We start from the raw sequence: 12,715 nt of genomic DNA on the forward strand, positions 1-12,715 counted from the left end.
TTGTGTGTGGGGGTGGGTGGGGAGGTTGGGGGGGAATGTGTGGAAACCCTCTGTACCTCCGTGTACCTCTGAGCAAGGCTCTAGTTAGCTGTCAGTAAGATGTTTTGGGGTGGCTGGGCTTGGGTTACTTCAAAATGTGGAGGTTGGGGAGTTGAGGGAGACCGTGCACAGGCAGGGGAAGTCTTATTTATTAATTTTGAGCGAATGCAAGTGTATTGATATAGACAATACAGTCCCATGATTCAAATCAGAAGGTAAGCAGGGACGTTCAGTCAAAAGGTTCTTGTCCTAGGTGTGTGCCTTCACCCCCTCAGAATTGCACCTTGTTTTTTTTAACCCTTCCAGGATATTCTGGCACATGCAAACCACGTGTGCATGCGTATATCCACCTTTACGTAAATGCGTATGTGTGTGCGCGCACACACACATACACACACACACATGCACACAGAGACATTTATTTATTTACTTGAAGGTTTTGGTGTTTTGAACCAAGTGCAGGTCCAGGCAGGTCCACGTGCTTGTTCACAGATGACTGCGGCTCAGGGCTCCTCACCCGGGCTCTGTTTGTATTTTGGGGCTGGATCATTCCATCTCGTTAGGGCTGTCTTGGGGGCATTGAAGGATATCCAGCAGCATGCCTGGCCTCCAGCCTCAGGGTGCCACCCTCCCCCCTCCACCTAGTTGTAACAACCAGAAATGTCTCCAGACATTGCCAGATGTCCCCTGGGGGCTGTCCCTCTCAGTGAGAACCAGTGCTAGCCTGGGTCCCCTCATGGCTCCTGTTTGCCTCCCAGCTGCAGGCCTGGCCCTTTGTTTGTGGCTAGCTGTTCTCACACACCTATCAAGGCCCTCAAGGCTGTGTGCTCGGGGCTGCTCAGGGTGGCCGGGTCTTGGGCCTGCGAGAAGGGAGGCCTGGATGGACAATCATGGCCCTCCTGTACCCTTGTTGGGGACCCTGAACCTGACCCGTTATGCGTCTCCAAACCTTGGTGTTCTCATCTTCGAAATGGGACTGTGATAGCCTTTTCTGTCCTTGGGTGTTGATGTGAATTGGGGGTGCTGGTGTGTGGTGTACCTCTTCCCCTAGGGCTGGGCTGTCATGGGTGCCTGGTGGCAGTTAGTTGACCTTCTCCTGACTGTCCCGTGACCTCAAGGCCCTCTCAGTACTGGCCTTGGCTCTGTTGTGTGTGAAATTGGGGGGACCCAGTGTGGTGCAGGTCCCCGAGTTAGGGAGCACCCTCTGGTGAGAGAGGGGTGTAATGGAGGCCAGCCACCCAGCCAGAGCCTGTGATGTGTCAGAACCTGAAGAGGGTCATGTGCTGAAGCTGGGGAGGCCCAAGCTGCCACTGCGCGGTCCGAATGCACCTTAGAAGCTCAGAGGGACACCTTTTCCACCATCCCCTGAGCCCAGCAAGGACCCAGCGTGACACAGGTGTGACGCTTAGACTCAGGTAGAGCTATGTGTGCATCCCTGCCCTTCGCTCACTGGATCAGTGACTCCTGTGGGCGTACTGAGCTCCAAGTGCACGTCTGTAGAACCAGCCAGTGTTCTTCGGGGATTCAGTGGGTGGTGGAGGAGGACTGTGGTGGCATTGGCTGGGCATGCACTGTGTGCCAGGCATCATTCACGTCTCACGTGATGAGTTCCATGCCATTCATGTGCCCATTTGCAGATGGGAAAACTGAGGCACGGAGTGCAGCACTTGGCCATAGGAGGCATCCAGTGAGTGAAGCTATCCTTGTTATTAACGGGCTGCCACTTGGGATTGGAGTCTGAATATCAAGGACTCGGAAGATCTAGAAAGAGAGAACGATGTGCCTCGCGCCTTCCCAGGGAGGGCCCTGTGCTGGCGGTGGAGGGAGCGAGGCTGTCCCTGGCGTGCTGGGGTTCCCGGGTGGGTGCTCCCCCCGGGCAGCTGGAAGTGCTTCTCCGGGAGCCGGAGCTGTCTGTCTGGCCCCGGCGTCTCTGTTGGCTTCGTTATTTTTTGCCTGCAGGGGCCCGAATGATCTGAGCTGACGATGAAACATTTGTCGGGCTGACGCTGTAATCACACTGCAAGGGACACTTGAAATTATATCCACACTTGGGAAGCTAATTTTAAAGAGCGTTTTCCTCCATAATTATATGCAATCAGCCAGCCAGCGTTATTGGGGGTTCTCTTTTTCCCTCAGCCGAGGGGCCATCTGGTTTTCCTCTTCCTGCTTCTCCTTTCAGCATTGCAGTAGGCCACCTCCCTGGAGGAGGGACCCCCAGGCCTTGGCTGTCTCGGGGCCCAAGTGAAAGCTTTCCGTGGTGACTGATGGGGTGGGGGGCGAGGGGGGGGAGGGGGAGGGGGGGGTGCCGGGGNGGTAGGAGGTGATGCCGGGCTCCGGCTGGGCTGCTGGACGGGTCTGGTGGTTGCTGTCCAGTTTGAGGCACAGGTTGTTGGTGAAGGCTGTGGAATGTGATGCTTTGGTTTGGAAGTTGTGGAAGCCAGGATTCTTGTGGATGTGAGTGACCAAGCACCCAGTTCAGATGAGTTTAAGTGAAAGGAGAATTTCTTGGCCCAGGTTACCAAATGGCTCAGGAGCAGCCCCTGAGGGCTGTTCTGCCTCCTCTCTCCCTGCACTGTGATCTTTTCTCAGTTCTTCAGCAGCTCGAAACTCTTTCCTACCTCAGGACCTTTGCACATGATGCTCCTCCTGCTTCTAGCCAGGCTCTTCCCCGCCACCCCCTCCCCCGCACTCTTGGCCTCTTAGCCTTTAGATCTCAGCACAGTCCCACCTTCTCTGCCTCAGCACCTTGAGTGGTCTTTTCCGAACATGTCACACACTTGTATTTATTTCAGGTGTTGGCTTGTTCACCCCTCCTTTTATGCTCTGAGTTCCTTCAGGATAGGAGTACTTTCCACTGTCTTTATTGTTGTGTCCCTGGCAGTAAAACCGTGCGGGGCACATAGTAGGTGCTCAGGAAGTATGCATGAAAGAAGTGCATGAATGAATAAAAGAAAGGCAGTTTGTGAGAAAGCAAGTCATCAGGAGGAATTTACTTTGAGAAAACCCTGCCCCCGCCCAAAAAAAGCCCCCTCTGTCTCCCCCTGCTAATTGGGCTCATTCCTTTCTGTCTTGAGTTCTTATCCTGGCAGTGGCCATCATTCCTGGAGAGCTGTCCAGCAGAACAGCACCCTGAGTCAGGGAAGGGGGCTGGGATGTTGAGAGACCCGCCCCCACACAAGGATGGGAGTGGGCTGGGGGTCTCACCCTCTGGTAAGGATCCTGGTTCCGGTTGTGCTGTGACTCCCCTGGCTCCTCACGGGCCTTCCCCTTGGGCTGCCCCCTGGCTTCTCTTGTTGTTGGGGGAGGCACAGGGAGTGGGGTGTTCCAGACGGGGTGCCGCCCGTGTGGGCAGGGAGTCGGAAGTGTGAAAGCAGCGGCCTGTGGGGGAGGGCATGGAGCCAGGTATGCTAGGAGCAGAGCTGCCAGCAGGGGTGAGGTTCCAGGACGGAGGAACCTGTCACAGAGGCCTTGATGCCAGTGGGGGTTGGGGGAAGCCGCAGCCAACTTGGGGGTGTGGTGAGGTGATGACTCACATCTTCAGCGTAGAGGTCACAGGCTGGGGGGGTGGGGCACGCGGAGACAGCAGGCTGGTGGCCTCCGGGGCGGGGAGGCTGCCCTTTGCCCGCACTTAGGCTTCTCCTTCCTGAAGGATCAGGGCCTCCCCTTGTCGGCAATTTTCACTTCTGTGCAGGGCCTGGGCTCTTGGCCTTAGGTTGTGGCCGTGACACCCGCGTGGGGCCAACCGAGGGGTTTCTTGAGAAGTTTGGGGCCTGTTGCCATGGCTCGTAGCTGCCGAGCCTGGCAGGGAGGGAACCCCAACAAGAAGGAGGTCGGGGCGTGTGCCTGTCACCGGGAGCAGGCACTGGGTGTCCCGAGGCCTGGCCGGCCTGTGCTTCCCGGCACCTTTGGTCTCCTTGAGACCAGTGACCCGGCCTGCTGCTCTCTCTGGATGGTAGACTCAGAACCTTCTGAGGACATCAGTCCCACCACCTTCCCCAGGGACCAGGCTCCCCGCCCCGGAGGCGGGCGGTCAGCCCCTGCGGTCATGGGCCAGTCCCCAGCTGCCTTCCTTCGGGAGCCGCACTCCCGAAGGTGTACTCTGCTTCCACGGCCCTTCTGCTTGGAGAGCGTGGATTCCAAGTGACATTGCAGTCACAGGAGCTGTCAGCCTCGTGGAGAAGGGAGAGACAGGTGACCCGGCATGTCCAGTCTGCACTGCACGCGGTCTCGGGACGTCTGAGGCCAGTCACAGCCCCCGAAAGTGCCTTCTGGCTCTCACCCACGGGGCCCCCCAGCCCCCCCAGGGTCAAGTGTGGAGGACGGGTCCCAGCCCAGGGCCAGCTGGCTGCGTGGGGGTGCAGGGGCAGCTCTGTCCAGAGCAGTTGCTCCTCCAGAAACCCCGGAAACCTCACCCCCAGAGACCTGGCTGGGCCCCTGCCCTCATCGGCTGACAGACGCAGCTTTACATTGTAGTTCTGCTGCGACGTACTTGCTTTGGGTTTTTGGATGAGTTTCTTTTTGTTTTAAATACATAAATATTTTTTCCAGCTTTATTGACGTATAGCTGAAGAATAAAATCGTAATGTATTTAAAGTGTATGATATAGGGCCCCCTGGGTGACTCAGTCGGTTAAGCGTCTGACTTCGGCTCGGGTCATGATCTCACAGTTGATGGTGTTTGAGCCCCATGTTGGGCTCTGTGCTGACAGCTCAGAGCCTGGATTCTGTTTCGGATTCTGTGTCTCCCTCTCTCTCTCTGTCCCTCTTCAACTTGCGCTCTGTCTCTATCTCAAAAATAAATAAAACGTTAAAAAAAAATGTACGATGTGATTTGTTATATGTATAAATTGTGAAAGGATTGTCACACTTGACTTAGTTTAACACGTCCATTCCCTCACATATTAATTTGGTTTTGTTGATGCTGGTGAGAACAGGGAAGCTCCACTCTCCGCAAACTCCGGTTTCGCAATAGTCCACGATAGTCACCATAGTTATAGTGTCATGTACTGGGTTCTTGGGCCTCACTCATCTGCGAACTGAAAGCTTATCCCTTATACCAGCCTCCCTCCATTTACTCCTGCCCCCTCCCCCCCAACGCCTGGCAACCAGCATTCTGGTCTCTGTTCCTATGAGCTCAACTTTTTTTTCTTTAGATTGCACATGTAAGTAATATGCAGTCTGTGTCATTCTCTTTCCAGCTTCTTCCATTTAGCATAACATTTGGACGAGGTTCTTGACCTCTCTGAGTTTCCTCACTTGAAAAAATAGGGCTGTCATAATCCCTAATGGAGCCTTTGAAGTGAGTGCCCTTTCTGGCCCCTGTCTCTTCCCCTGTCCCCTCTCCCTGGCTTGGGGAGAACAGGCCTGAATGGGGACTGAGGGGACCCAGGAATTAACTGCTGTTGCCAGTCATTTGTTTGGAACCTTCCCTAAATTTGAGGGCTCTGGGAGCACCAGACGAAGCCATTGCCTGTTTCTAGAGTGCTCAGAGTTCGGTGCTCAGTCTGGGAAGGTGGCTGAGGCCAAGGCCTAGCACCCTTGGGCTTGTGAGCGGGGAACCCAGCAGGCCCCAGTTGGCTTTGACATACCTCGCGCTGTGCTCAGGTTCCAAACGCCTCTCTGGGGAGTGTCTGTAATTTTTCAGTGTCACTTGGAAGGGTCTGAGGGACTTGGCCTTTAGTGAAGCCAGGTGGCCCTGGAGTGAGCGGTGGGAAGGCCTGGCTGGTCTGGGCATCTCTCATGGGCCTGACGGTGGACGCAGAGGTCAGGAATATTACCCCTCCCCCCAGCTTAGCATCAAGACTTCCTGGTCTGAGGCCTTAGGTCTCTGCCGCCCAGGCCCAGGCCCCCCTGTTCCTATCAGGGATCCCTGTGTCGGTGTTGGGTTTTGCTCAGTGTCTCTTCGTGCTTTTCTTATTTTATTTTTTTAAAGTTATTTACTTTGAGACAGGAGAGAGAGCGAGAGAGCAGGAGCAGGGGAGGAGCAGAGAGAGAGAGGGAGAGAGAGAGAGAGAGAGGGAGAGAGAATCCTTAGCAGCCTCTGTCTGCACTGTCAGGGAAGAGCCCAGCATGGGGCTTGAACTCTAAAACCTCAAGATCATGACCTGAGCCAAAATCAAGTTTCGGATGCTTAACCGAAGCACCCAGGCACCCTGCCCAGTGTCTGTTCAGAATCCTGTGGGCACATGGGTGCTGAGCTCCAGTCTCCTCCTTGGTGACTGTCGCGGCTTCTCATGGAACTCTGGACGAACCCTGATCTGTGCCCGGCCCGCCTGTAGACACCCCGAGGGAGTGTCCGCGATTCGTGGGAAGGCAGAGCTGCAAGAGCCTTGGTGTTGGGGACCCCCACAACGGGTGTCCTCAGAACCTCTGAATACGGTTCCTGACATGGTGAGGAGCTTTGCGGACGTGATTAAGGTCGAGGGTGTTGCGATCAGAGAGCGACTTGGGTCACCCGAGTGGCCCCAGTGTAACCGCACTGGTCCTTCCTTGTAAGAGGGACACAGGAGGGGCAGAAGGAGATGGGACCTCGAGGCAGAGGTCAAAGCAGCGTGACCACAAGCCGAGGGATACGGGCAGCCTCAGGAACTGGGGGAGCCTCCAGAAGGAAAAGGCAGCCCTGCCGGCCCGTTCCTGCCCCCGGAACCGAAAGAGAAGTGTGCGTTGTGCTCAGCCACTCCGTTTGTGGTGACTTGTCACAACAGCCATAGGAATGAGTACAGTGTTCATACACGCCGCCTTTTCTTCCCCTGGCTGGGGGCTGGCCTGCAGGAGGCAGTGGGACAAGGTCAGAGCCAGGCTCTGACTCCCTGCCCTTCATCGCAGACTGATGGGTAAGGCTGTTCCTTGACTGACTTCTTGAACCTGGACACACTGTCACCTCGTAAATAGCTCAGGGGTTGGGGAAATTTTTGAACAAGGTGCTTTGTGATTTAAGTTTTCTGAGATCGGGGTGGGGGTAACCACCCCGATGGGACAGTAAGCCCGGTGCCTGTGGCAGAGGGACCCAGGGAACCCCAGTGCCCGGAAGGCCTGGCTCTGCCCCCCTGCATCTGGTGCTTGGCAGGCCCGCTGGCCCGCCTCCTTCCTGCTCCCCGTCAGGGCTCAGCTCAGACGGCACTCGAGTAACCTTCCCGCACCCCCTACCCTCCCCCAGATGCTTGCTGTGTTCAGGGGCCTTGTGGCCACCAGCATGTCCAGGTGGGGGGGCTGTGGTTTGGGGGCCCCTCTGTTACTGGGCCAGCCGAGGGCTGACACGAAAAGCCCAGCAAATGTTTGACGGCAGCCATGGGGGAGCTGAGCGCCTCTGTGGTGGGAGGCCAGCAGCAGAGCAGAGACAGCCCCCCCCNCTCTTGGAATCCAGCCGTCCATCCGGAAGGGGAATTTCACTCACAAGGGAGTGTTAGCAGCAGGGCCTGGGTGGACGGAGATGTGTCATGTACGCTGGAACCCAGCCTTTGAGAGTGTCCCCATCCCAGATGCAGGCCCAGGACACACACTTGTGCAGTGGTTTTTAAGGGTGTGTGGTCCCTTGGGGGTGGGTGCTACAAAACTTCAGATCTTTCGGGCAGGTTTCTCTCCCCCAGTGGCTCCAAAGGAGGAAAATGTCAGCGCTGGAATTCCTGTTTCTCTTCCTGCTATAGCTTACTTTGTTTGTTAGATTGACGTTAAAATGACTTTGCATTCTTGGGAATGAGAAAGTGCTGGGGAGAAAACAGGTTGAGTCATTAGCCCCAAGGCAGGCAGACTGACAACTGGGTGGAAGGTGGTAGGGGTGGTTTTGCTGGAATGGACCCTTCTTGCAGCCCCTGTGTGTCTCCTGCTTCTAGGAACAGCCTCCCCAGCCTCTCCTGACCCTGCAATTTAGGGCTCATCCCGAATTAGAAGAAAGAAATATTATAGCACCTGCAAAGGGGTAGTGAAAGACTCCAAAAGAATTTCAGGTAGAGAATTTTTATATTATAAAGTGGGGGGAAGCCTGGGGGACTCAGTTGGTTAAGTGTCCAACTTCAGCTCAGGTCATGATCTCACGGTTTGTGAATTTGAGCCCCGTGTCAGGCTCTGGTGCTGACAGCTCAGAGCCTGGAGCCTGCTTTGGATTCTTTGTCTCTTTCTCTCTCTGCCCCTCCCCCCCTCACACTCTGTCTCTGTCTCTCTCTCTGTCTCAAAAAATAAACCTCAAAAAAAATTAAATAAGAAAAAGTGGGAGTGTGGCTGGCTCAGTTAGAAGAGTATTTGACTCTTGATCTTGGGGTTGTGAGTTTGAGCCCCACATTGGGTGTAGAGATGACATAAATAAATAAACTTAAAATAAAATAAAAAGCCAGAATGTGTTGAGTGCCATTAAGGGGATTTCAGCATTTGTTTTCAGATGAAAAGTTGGAGTGATTTCCAGTCTGAAATGATGACACTTTAAAAACAATTTTTTTTTTAATTTATTTTGAGGGAGAGAGAGAGAGAGACAGCACGAGCAGGGGAGAGGCAGAGAGAGAGGAGAGAGTGAGAATCGCAAGCAGGTTCTACACTGTCAGCACAGAGCCAGAGGCACGGCTTGATCCCACAAACCATGAGATCATGACCTGAGCTGAAATCAAGAGTCTGATGCTTAACTGATCGAGCCACCCAGCTGCCCCTGAAATGATGACTTTGGATGCAGCAGAACAATTCTTTGGGGGAATCTCTAGACCGCCCCTGCCTCAGTTTCCCTATCCTGGAAGTGGAGGGGTGGGATTTTGAAGGTGCCTTGGTCCCTGTGCCATCATGTGCCTGTCAGCCCTGGCGGCTCCGCTCTCCTCCAGGAGGGGGTGGGGAGGTGAGTCACTAGCCCTGCCTCTCGCCCACCTCCTGGGTTCATGAGGGAAAGATGCCCAGGGACCCCGTGGGCTTGTTCTGGGTCTGAAGGAACAGGCTGACTCACACTACCGCGTCTGTGCTGTGAGGAACCTCCTCCAGGTGGGGCACCTCGTATGGGGGAAGGTCTTCAGTTAGGAGAGTTGGTGACTGTCCAATCAGGGGAAGGGCTTTCCCTTCAGCCCCCACCCCCACCTCCAAAGAGGAAAAAAAAAAGAAGACATATGGCAGCTTCCAGTTTATCTGGTTCTTTGCTGGAGCTGTCCAAACAATTCAAATGTTTGTACTGGCTTTAAAATCCTGTTTGTATGTTGCCTTTATATTGGGCCATTTCGGTTTCTGGCGTTGGTAATACGAGGGAAATCCAAGTCACGGGACCCTCAGCGCGTGAGCCAGGCTGCCGAGGAAGCACACGGGCAGGGACAGCTCAGGTCGGAGCCCTGGCGCTGGGAGGCTGGGACGTCCACTCGGTCAGAGCTCGCAGGGCCCCTGCCAGGTTGGGGGTCCGCGGTGGTCACAGGGTGCCGAAATGAGTCACACGGTCCCTGGCCTCGGAGGCTCCTGGTCTGAAGCCCAGCGCAGAGCGGTCCTAAGCATCAGATGGCTGTGTGGCTCAAGAGCCATCATTTCTGCCCCTGCACTTTCAGCAGGGCCGATGTTTGAGCTGTTCTTGATGGTTGAGCAAGAGTTTGCCAGGGGAGGAAGGGCATGGCAGGCAGAGAGAACAGTTTGTGCAAAGGCACAGAGTTTTGTCAGGCTCCGGTGGTTTTAGAAAATGCGATCCCTCCTGGGAGGGTTTCATGAGAAGCGTGACTCGCTCTGCCTTCCCCCCAGTGCCTTTATGCTGCACCTCCAAATGCTGTGTCAGGTGTTGTGCTCAGAATTTGGGGTGTAGACAGAGGCCACAAGCCCTGTTGCTTCAAGGGGTGTTTATCCGTCAGGATAGGCTGCAGAAATGAACAACCCCAAGAGGTTTGCAACGACGGATTTATTTATAGCTCATTCATAGTCCGGTGGCTCCGTGCTGGTCTCCGCACCCTGGCATTTCTCAGCCTTGGCACCGTGGACCGTTCAGGCTGGGGAGTCCTTTGTTTCAGGGGGCCGCGCATTGTAGGGCCTCTGCGCTCTGGATGGCAGCAGCACTTCCCCTCATGTGACCATCAAAAATGTCTTCAGGTGTTGCCAAATGTCCCCTGGAAGTAAAATTGCCCCAGTGGAGAGCCACCACTAGCTGAAGGTCCTCTTGACAATTTCCTTCTGGTTCCCAGCCTGGCTTTGTTGCCACTCAGCCAGGTTTCTTTTCAGGAGTGGGTCTGGGCCAGCTTTGGGGGCCGTCTGCGGCCTCCTCCCATGAGGATGTCCTGGAGGACTGGCCTCAGGCACTGGCAGTTGAAAACGTCTACCTGGAAATGACACAGTCACTTCTGTGCACATTTCATTGGCCAAAGCAAGCCACATGGCCGTGCTTAATTTGGTGGGGGTGTCGGGCCAGGGGAGTGCCCGGCAGAACCGCCAGCATCCTTGGCCACCATTAACGTCCACCACAGTGCCCTTAGCCTAGTAGGAGTCAGCGACACGGAGCCAGGCAGCCGCTAGGGTCTGTGCTCAGTGCTGGGGTTCCAGGGGCTCCGAGGAGGTCGGGAGCCAAGGAAGGAAGGTTCCTAAGGAGCTGACCTCAAGGGTGGGTCAGCTGGTGACCTTGGGGCTACACTTGAGGCAGCGGGAGACGTGTCCCTCTGCACACACTGGTGAGGGAGGAGGCCCAGCTGCCTATTGAGGGAACTCCATGTCTTCCGGAGGCACTCCAANCTCCTAAAATCTGGCAGTTACCAAACTGTGCTACAAATGGCTTGGATGAGCGCGTGCCCGGCTTTCCACTTGCATAATTACATACTTCCCGTCTCTAAGTGGTTTTCAGCTCTGGGTGCAGGTGCAGCGTCTTTCTCCTCCCCTGTCGGTGGGAGGGAGCCTGCGTTTCCGGGTTGATTCCCTCTGCTATGAAATTGCTCCAAGGAGGCCTGGCCTCCCTCACCGGCAGCTGGGTCGTCTTGTAGGGCCCCTTTCAATAGCGGCCTGCCCCCTGTGGCCAGCCCTCAGCTGTGCCTGGGTAGGAGGCAAATGACCGTGGCCTTGCAGACTGCAAGAAACCACTTCTTTTTTTTTTTTTTTTTTTATGTTTATTTTTGAGGCGTGGAGGGCGGGGAGGGAGAGAACGAGCGAGGGGAGGGGCAGAGAGAGAGAGGGACAGAGGATCCAAAGCAGGCTCCATCCATGCTGACAGCAGATAACCATGAGATGAGCTGAAGTTGGGCGCTCAACCAGCTGAGCCACCCAGGCGCCCTGAAAGCAGTTCTTGATGAGCCCAAGAGTCCCCTTTTCTGACAGGCAGAATTATTTGATTGCCACTCTGCCGAGTGCCTGCAGTTCTCCTAGCTGTCGCCACCGGACTTTTCTCTCCGTATTAGTCAGAGGGGACTTCTGTATCTCAGCATCGCCCTCTCTACCTTGCTGACTCGCCATCTCACGTGCTTTCCTTGTCTGCAGTCCTCAGGTCTTACACCTGCTCTAGAAGGTTCTGTTGGGCCAGAAGGATCACACCCGTTTACCAGATATGAAGGCTGAGACCCAGGCCTGTGCCTGCTGCTGGTTTCTACAGGGCAGCAGGCACTACGCTGCTCTGCGGTGAGGCAGACCTACCACTTGATGGGTGTCGTGGTCCCAAGGTGTCCTGTGTTCCCAACGTGCCTTCCTGATACCGGATGCAGTGCCCAAGGCCCAGGCCTTCTGTGGCGTCCACACTGTGGCCTCCTTGTGGTGTGGGCTCCTGGGCGCTTCTCCCTCTTGGTGTTCTGCCTCCCTGGCTTCTGAGACCTTCTGTTCCTTCTGCTTTTGACCCTCTACACCGGACCCCTTTGTCGTTTCCTTTCCTCCCATGCTGGGTCATCTAGGTAATTGTGTCATCTTCAGGAAGTGGTAGCTGCAGTCGCTTACTGAGCACCTGCCATAGTAAGCAAGACAGTGACCAGTGACAGCGACTCGAGGTAAACTGGCTTAGGCAGATATCTGCAGCTGGAAGTGCGGCGAGGCCAGGCTCCCGGCCAGCTGGGTCGGGGCCTTGAGCTCCGGCGCGAGGGTGCTGGCTTTTTCTTCCGGTGCGGCCTCCTCCTTGTGAGTCTGGCCACAGAGAGGCGACGGCGTGCCGATGCTCCTGGCCATGTTCTTTGTGCTGTGGACAGCTCCCCAGGACCCATCCTGGAAGGGACCAGGACTGGCCTGGCTCAGGTCCCGTGCCTGGACCATGTGCCACCCCTACCATTATCACGGGGATCAAGGAGGGATGGTTCTGGAAGGCTGGAGGGTGGTATGGAGCAAAGTAACAGAAGCCTGCATTCCTAGCGTGGGCCCAACAGCCCTGTGAGGTGCGTTGTAGGATTCTCCTCACTTGACAGGTGGGGAGACTGAGGCACAGGGTACAGGTAGGTCTGGTTCCACAGCCTCCTCTTAGGGACGCACCCCACCTCTTCCCCTTCCCCGGCCTCCCTGGTGGCGTCTTCTGAGCCCTGAACTGCCCGCTCAGCACAGTTCTGGGTGTCTGATCGCCGCCCGGTACGACCGTGGATGGGACAATGGAAGACTTGGCCGTCGTCATGCAGTGTGCTGTTGTCCTCTGCTGGTGCTGCCGTGTGGCCTCGGCCTGCTGTGCCAGACTGCGCGTCACAGTGTTGTAGTTCTTGCGTGTCCTTGAGTCCTGTCCCCAGGACCCGGAGGGCTGCGCCCGAATGAACGTGTCTCCCCCCCCTCCACCCCCCCCCGGGGTGGCCCTGCTA

The 12,715-nt window shown here is 55.8% G+C and overlaps 1 protein-coding gene across 1 annotated transcript in view; it reads left to right on the forward strand.

Annotated features, from left to right (window-relative positions):
* Positions 1-12,715, forward strand: part of ITPK1 (inositol-tetrakisphosphate 1-kinase) — a 172,021-nt gene that overhangs the window by 23,166 nt on the left and 136,140 nt on the right.

This window comes from Crocuta crocuta, unplaced genomic scaffold (assembly GCF_008692635.1).
Source record: "Crocuta crocuta isolate KB4526 unplaced genomic scaffold, BGI_CrCroc_1.0 scaffold299, whole genome shotgun sequence".
Classification (NCBI taxonomy): domain Eukaryota; kingdom Metazoa; phylum Chordata; class Mammalia; order Carnivora; family Hyaenidae; genus Crocuta; species Crocuta crocuta.